Source organism: Battus philenor, unplaced genomic scaffold (genome assembly GCF_028537555.1).
Source record: "Battus philenor isolate CCGP_79_NKW_IND1 unplaced genomic scaffold, ilBatPhil1.0.hap1 SCAF_2, whole genome shotgun sequence".
NCBI classification, from domain to species: Eukaryota; Metazoa; Arthropoda; class Insecta; order Lepidoptera; family Papilionidae; genus Battus; species Battus philenor.
The window spans coordinates 3,594,548-3,603,573 of record NW_027181682.1 but is presented as its reverse complement, the minus strand read 5'-3'; positions in this window follow the sequence as shown (position 1 = coordinate 3,603,573).

The following is a 9,026-nucleotide window of genomic DNA, read 5'->3' as shown; positions in this document are numbered from 1 at the left end:
TAACAAATCAATTTCGCTATTCCAGAATAAAGACCTATATATAGAAGCTAATATAAGCTTCCATCTATATGATGGCAGAATATTATCCATATGCATGGATAATCCATATTATCCAGCCAGCATATTGATACATCTAGATGTTGATCAATGTGCTGGTTAACAATAATAACTGAATTAAACTAGACTAATATTTATATAAAATTCCGTAATTATTTTTGGCATCTTTGGGAGAAAAAAAATTAAAAAAACCCTCAGATTTGCGATTCCTATCGACATAAGTTAGTTAAGATTATTTTTGTTAGATATTTTTGTTTTAAGTTACCATAAGTTTGACGTGCGGCATCTAGGAGAATACATTTAAAAGTGGTATAACTCTTATCAATATAACTCTTAATTTTTATTCTTCTTTTCAGTCGATAGACGCCCACTGCAACGCATAGGCCTTCCTCAAACTTCGTCGATCATGCACTGTCCGCATCTAGCGACTCCTTTACCTGACACCTTTACTATTTCGTCAGTCCAACTACCTATTTACTTATTACTTATTTACTTACAACTTTTATATTTTACTAATAATAACTTATTTTGAAGGTTACATATCCGTTGAAAACATCTAGAATAAAAAAATCAACTGATAACCTAATATAATACACACGCTACAGAAAAATATTTAGCAAGAAAACTATTTCTAATATTAATATAATAACAAATGCATATTAAAGGTGAACATAAAATCTCGAATGAAATCGAGCACAGCCGCTTGGGAAATCTTAGGCCGTGCTTTTACTCGAGCCATGATTCCACGCATAGATATTTATACCAGGCCTTTCAGATTTCTTGATCGGGAAAAAAAAAGTTAAACGATTACTTAGAAAATTATCTGCCTAGATACCTAGTCAATCGGAAAAGAAGAATTAACAATCATCACAATCATACAATTAAAATAAAAAAAAATTAAAAGAACTAGGATGCCCACAACTGGACATAGCCATTACCAATACGACTAATTGGACGCGTTGTTCATCCAGCGCCTTTCAATAAACTTAAGAAAGTCGCCTGCCCACTTTTTGAGTAAACGTCTTTCGCTGCGCTTGCCGCTACGTGATCTTACCAATATTCAACAGTCATTGCAAATTTGAATTGGCAATGGGCAGGCCACACGGCGGAAAAATATTGCAGCAAAGTCAACTACACAACACAAAACGCCTTTATTAACAAACAAATGTTACTCTAAATAAATAATGTTATGCTACACATCGGTATTCGGGTGTTCGTTTTGTTTTTCTTTAAATGCTTCATTCACGTTTCTCCACAGATGACGAAAGGCATTTCTCAACCACGTCTCACCTACTGTTGCTTTCAGTTCATCTTCCCATTGCATGTTGTTTTTCTTCTACCTTCGGTACCAATCTGTTTCGTCATTTGGCCCCTTCCCTTCCATAAGTCTGACAGTTTGCCCAACACATTTCCGTGAGTAATCCGAGAATCGGAAGAAAGGAAAAAAAATCTGCTATTAATCAAATGTAATACTGACCAGGAGACCGAATTTTCTATTCCATATGAGTTCCATATACGAAATTGAAATAATGCGAAATTACAAAAATTCTTGATGCAGATCTTGACAGAACATGCAATGAGACATAACTTTTTTTTAGTATTCACGCTTTATTTCGGTGTTAAGTATTCCACCTCTCTGTCGGTCTTCGATTAATATTTTAACCCAATATTTAACAAAAAGAAATTTAGTTTAATAACCAATATACTAAACAATATTTTCAATGAATTCTATTTTTAATAATAATAATATAACACCTGTATTTGATCAACACAATAATTATGAGTTTTATAACAATGAATCTCATAAACATTTTAAAAATATATTGACAGCGTGTGCTAAAAAACATTTAAACGAGCAATTTATTATAGAAATCTTGATCACCCGACTGGTGTTTATGTGGTATTTTATTCTTTAACTTCTCAGGTCGTGTTAAAAGCCGTCCAAATAAGTACAGAATTCAAAAGCGCTGCCAGTTATTTAAGATTTCAAAAAAGAATCCTTAAGAATTTTAATGTAAAGCAACGTCATTAGGCGAACGGATTTTTCCGTTTAGCGAGTCCTTGCGTTCTTAGGTGAAATTAATCCTAGACGAAATTTTTTTCCCGTAAGAATTATTTAAAATTTCAATGAACCATAAATTACATAAAATTAAAAAAATAACATCTGTAACCTTCTAAATGTAATTTTAACCATAAACAACAATTACACAAACAGAACAACAAAAAAACAATTACTGTTTTAGCGCCACCTCTTAGTCATTATATACAACAGTACAATAATTATATATTAGCGACATCTAGTGAATAATCGCTACTAAATAATATTTGGAAAGTTAAACAAAAGTTTAATCAAAAGGTAATTTACTTGTTTGAGTCATTTATCTGATTTATTTTTTAATTAGCTTATCTCTTCTTAGCCGTTATCACATCTGAAACTAATTATTTCCTTTTCTTTACATTTCTTTTTATGCTGTTAAAATCTTTAACAATTTGGGAGTAGAGAGAGAGAGAGAGTAGAAGAGAGATTTAGCATTAACCGGTCGTAGTAGGGAGCAGGCTTCCTGGAAGCGATACTGATAAGTTCTGAATGTGTCTGATCATTCAGAAACACTCGCATTATGCATATGAAACAGTTTAGCGAATTTGCGTCCATTATGACAGACTTCGTCGAACGCTTTAGCCTAATCGAAAAAGATTGTTAATGTATTGGATCCCTTCATTCTGTTGGCGAGTATTTTTCTGTGATACGGTGCATCCAAACAGTTAGGGGAATGAAAGTTCTTTCGTTCCACGACTTTCGTAATTTGAGGGAGAATTCATTTTGGAAGATTTCCCCGAAAGTATTTAGTAGACTAATGACCCGATAGGAGGTAAGATTGCAGTTTTTCAAGGCTTCAAGAACCCCGTGACTTCAGCACTCTTCTATTTGGGCAAGAATGTAGTATGTAAGTATAATTGTAGTTTGCGGAAGAATCAGATGATAATGACCACGTTTAAGACAAGAACTAGTACCTGGATTATGTTGTTCGGAAGGAGTTTGAACACTTTATTGGTTATGTCATCAGAGCTACAGAATGATATTTATAAGGATATAGCTATTTTTACACCTGTGGTAATAATATCATTACTACAGTCGCACGATGTATGTTTCCACTTTAGGCATTACTTGAATTACATCGTTTATCAACCAGACAATTTTTTTTCTTAACTTAATGTGTGACGTCGGTCGGGACTAGCGGATTAGCAATTAAGGCTATTGTATGTAGCTTCAAGTGTGGCACCAACTTTAAAAATATTTTATCATATTAAAAACAGGCGAAAGTAAAACAGACAATTTCAATTGCACTTTCACTATTAATTTCAAAATGGTAATAAAGTAATGATTTAGATAAATTGATCTTCAAAAAAAGAAACTGGAACTTTTTTTCATTTCAAAAGTTTCTGTTTCCTAGGATATTTTCTTTATGTCGATAATGAAAAGCTTTGCTATAATTTACAAGTGTTGGTATGTCGGGGTTTCAACATACTTTACGATCTTTAATTTTTAAGTTGTATATTCTAATATAATAATTATGCATGGCCCACATTTTAAACTTGATAATTACGCGAACAATTTTGACTGTCGTAACAAAGTAAAGATCAACCATGATAAAAAATATAAAGGTCTTTAAAAAAGTTTTTATATTTCCCGATCAAGAATCGTGTACTTAGCGGGTCAATCGGAAATTAAATTTCGAACGCAAATCTTTACTAAAAAGAACGCAATGAAATGGTCATCAATCAGCCATTGTCGTCTTAAAAAGTTATTTCCGCGAAGGAAATCGACTCCGAAAGAGCCCACAAAAACGACGAAAGTTAATGATGGTTATCGTATATACAAATCTTCGTTATACAGAAAAAGATTCGACGGTAGATAATGTGACGAATATTACTTTGGAAGAAATCGCAACCATACATAGTACAAATAAAACAGAGATTGCATATTAAAAGAGAATCATTGTCGATCGACTTTAAATAACAAACATTATTTTTTTTTTATTTATCAGCCATTGCCACATATGAAAAGCTATATACCCTGTATCACTTAAAGCTTCCTAATAAGATATTTGTGGAACAGTAAATACGTGGTCTGTTCAAGGCTCTCTGACGCACCGCGCTACCAAGCAGACATGTCGCTTCAACCGCTGTATAACAAGGGAAATAATTGTAACTCAGATTGAGATTTCTTTTTCTGTGATTTTATATTATAAGTTTAACCATCCGGCAAATATTTTTCTTTACATCGAATTATCTATTACGGGACGAAGGGCCTGTACTGATGACCACCCCTCAATCCTTTTTATATTACTATACTCGTTAAAAATATTGTCCTATATTCTTTGTTGTATATTCAGAGTGCGATGTTTCTTTCTTCGCTTTAAGTTAGTAATTAGGCGATAATATATGTAGCTTGAAATTAAATATTAAATTAGTTTAGGTGCTCATTTAGATAATCCATGTTATTATATTGGAAACACTTTTAAAAATATATGAATATTACAAATTAACATTCATTTTTAAAACTGTACAACATAGTACTTAAAAATTTTACTAGTATAAAAACAGAGGCGCAATTAGCGAGACTATGGTACGTGAGAAATGAATATTTAATATGAACATACTATGTTACTAAATATGAATAATCAGAACTTATCTTATTTTAACTGTGAAATAAAAACTTCGCAAAGAACACCAACGCCATTGTTTCACTGACATTATAATTACAGTTTTTACAAAGTAATTAAAATATTTAATGCCGCGTACATATAATTAATAGTCTCGGTTAAAATAACAGGTTTTGAGTGATAAGTTCGCTACATACTGTGTTGGCAAAGTTCCGCTAGGCAATGTTTTGGATCTTGTTCAAACGATAACCATCTAATGAAATGTTTTATACCTCGAAATCAATTTCGTAGTGCAGTATAAAAATGAAAACGAAAACCGAAGCACCTCCACTGCAAGACATAAGTCTATCTTATAGATTTCCAAAAAGACCACTTGAAAGCGGCCTGCATTCAGTATCTTCCGACGACCTTAACAAAATCGTCTGTCCATCTTCAGGGTGGACATCTGAAGCTGCGTTTTGCGGTCCGCGGTCTCCTCTCCAAAACCTTAAGGCCGATATAAGTTAATATGAGTTAGTCCAATAATTACCAGAGTCGAGTCGAGATCCACTAACGAGAGCAATTCAGTAAAGATAGTACATGGAGCGTTCCCTTTTACTACTGAAGTAAGACACTTTCAAAATAGTGTAACATCCCAAGCCGGGACTTCGAGCTGAGGAATATATTAAGCACCTTCTGTACTAGCTTAGCTTAAACCTGATAAAGTAAACGAACAAACAACTATTGTAAGTGACAAAAACATATCTAAACCTTTAACCATTGTTTGAAGTTAATGATCATGTCCTACTTTTGCTAAGCAAAGTTTTATAGCATAAATGTAAAAAACACAATAACAATACTCACAATATAATACATTGTTAGAAATTTTTATTTTTATTGTAATTTTGCCTCTGCGAGAATAACAATGAACAGACTAAAATTATTTTAAAAACATAATGTTAATCATCAAATGATACATCGCATTGACTTTAATAAGGTCGTCGTTCACCAATAAGGTGCCCACCTTCTTCGCTCGAAGATCGGTTGTCTCCCCCCAAGAACTTTAAGACCGCAGCGGCTATATCTCCTCTTCGATCTGTAGCTTGCCCACTACTACTACTTCGTTAGTAGAATTTGCTCATTCGATTTTTAATTTAAATTTGAAATTTAAGTTAGTTTAGCTATCTATCAAATGTTTGACGTTATAACAAAAAAGCGTGTCAAAATATAACATTTTTACAAACATGATTATATTTTTAAACCTTGTTAAGATATCTTTAGACAGGATGAAATATATCAGGGCAGTTAGGTTATGAACAAAAGTCATTGTCGGCAGAAATTATTTCTTGCTAAAGAAACCTTCCGATAAAAAAATACATTCCTCTGAATTAAAAGGTCCGCATTTCCATCTGCAATAATAAAATATTTACACGCGCGATTCTTCTGAATAACGTCTGCTTGAATCCAATAAATGTTATCTTCTGATATACCAAAATACTGTCCGAGCACGAGCATGCCCCAGGGAAATCTGCGGGCCGTGTTTTTACATAAATCCCACATTAAACGAATCCCATTCCGATGTGTTATAATTATGTATAACTGCGATATTCATAATAACGTTTCTATATTTTTATTTAATTTATTTTTAAGTTTAATTATTTAAAAAATATTGTTATTATTTTTAATCTGCATTGATATCATTAAAATAAATAAAAAATTATTTCTTTAAAGGAGCGCATTTGCTGTCTGTTAATGCATGGCGTAGCTTATTCAAAACTCAATGGTAAAATTTAAATAAAAATCGTTACTAATACATAATTAGCGTTGGTAAAAAGCGTTTTCAGAATTCAGATGACATTGTATTAAAATTAATATTATTCCAAAATTATTCATAGTTAATAAGCCCAGAAAAAGAAATTCAGTAGATTCATTACGCATTTTGTCATTTGTTTTCTTTAGTGCTCCCGAAACCTCAGTACCGCGCCTTAAGTATGCGCACAGCGAGACGGGGGGGTATCGCCCCTCCGTTCCGTCGATCCGCTGTCAACGCTTGGCGACTCTTGCTCTTTTTCCTCGGCCCCCGCTCACCGCTTTTTCCTACGACACGGTACAGCTGTTTCAACAGGACTATATTAAAAGCACTTCTTTCTCACATTTGCCGCCTTCCACGAATTGAATTTAAAATATGCGATAGTACGTCGCTGTTAACCACTATTGTGCCGTTGACCCTCGATTCAAGTTTCAAGTTCATTTATAGGTGTATATTATTTATTCCCAATGTGCGAATTAAAATAGTAACGGACAGAAAAGATGGCCGCTGGGGCCTTGGGATTCTGAAGTGGAAACCACAGTCCGACAAGCGGAGCGTAGAACGACTCACAAAGATGGAACAGACAATCTTGTTGAAGTCGTAGACAGACGCTGGATAATAGCCCTTTGCAACGGGTCCCGTAGGATAAGTATATTTACTACTTCCAGAAGTGGACGTTTTACGGCTAAAATGATGATAACTTAAAATAGTCACCATAATGTCTTTATTAAGTAATCGCTTTAGATTATACTCACTGCAGGTTCAATTACAACTCGTACATTTATAATTCTATTCTCATTTCCAACCATATTAAACTATGCCTCGTTGACTTATATTCACGTAAGCAAAGGCATTCCGGTTTAAGTTAGCTCAAGTAATCTCGCAATATATTTAATTTCTCGGGTTTCCTCTCGGTATTTGTTTTAACTGCTAAGTACAACTCATCTATGGCATAGGATTATATTGCGTAATGTTTTTATAAGTTATTGATCTGATAGTTATTGATATACCATGTAACGGTCGTACCACGTAGATTCTTCTCCACATTCGTGCACTCTTCTCAGAATGGTCGTGGTCATGCCCTGTTCAGTTCTGGCGTCACCATTCCTCTCGCTGTGTGACAGTGCGATAGTATAGACGTTTTTGTAATACTAAATCATACACAGTGAAATCATTGTTACCTATAACTGAATATAGTATTGTTACAAAACACGAGTTACAGGCACCTTTTGGCGTGAACACGCGTGACCTTGAAATTACTTATAAATTTTTGTATACGGTTCTCGCAAATTCTAACCGAGTACTATCTCGACCTTATTAGAACCTTACCCGTTGTATTAATAGATGCACTCCCCACGACGACAGCTTAGTGTTTGTTTTCGAGTTATAAGATTAAGATCTACGATCAGTAATACTAAGTGACTATTTGGTAAGTTATTTGGACAGTGATTTCTTAAGCGATTTGGAAGCGTAATTTAGATTAAACGAAAGTATACTTTGTGTTAAAGAAGGGTTAACATCTGATTTGTGTATAAAGGACTCCTTGTGAACCAGTGGTGTTTCATTTCGAGTCAGAACCCACAGTACATAACAGTATAATACCTCAAACCAATTTCTAAAATTTCTTTCCACGTTACGAAAAAGGTGTAAATTATAATTGATTTTCTGGTTAAAAATCAAGTAAGGTGATGTGAAAGAACATCTTTTGAGTGATATAATTTGATTTACTACAAGACTCACACACGCGTTAGACCTTTTTTACTTTTTTTTAATAAGAACACACTTTACGTCCTCATACAATTATGTTATATACTTAAAACGACGCTCTAAACACGGTTTTATATTCAGCTAGATTTAATCAAACCAAGCCATAAACATCAACTAATTCAGATACCTGCCATATTCTTGGCAGGTTTTTTACAACCGTTGCTAGAGCATCACTGGAGTTTTTATCACTATTTTTCCCAGCTAATGCTTTTCAAAATTCTAATAATGGAATCCCGACAATCCTATCTAAGAAAAAAAAAACTATCTATAGTCCATACACGTGGTTACTTCATAGAGCATTCATTAGAACTCCACGGCCTTCCTATCCGGTCCAGGGAAGCCTCAATATTATCCTCGATACTACTATGCAGGGTAATTAGTTAAAGATCTATAAATAGGTGAATGTTTAACTCCTTTACTATCAATGAATGTATTGCACACCTTTTTCTAATATTCCTATTCAATGGTGTCAGAAGTTATAATTTTGAAATTCTTACTATATATTTCTATCTCCCTATGCGTACTATATAGCCTGTGACCACATTGTGATCGGCAATATGCCTGTCAAGTGTGGCGATTATAGTATATACCCTCATAAATATCTTTTGTAGAGGCCTACGTCCAGTCGTGGGCGTCTACGGGCAGAAATTACGACCACATATTAAAATAATTGTGTATTGTATCGCTGCAGACTTTGTACCGCCACAAATTAAAAGGTTGTCAAATATCTCCCTTCCGCCTTTTTGTCT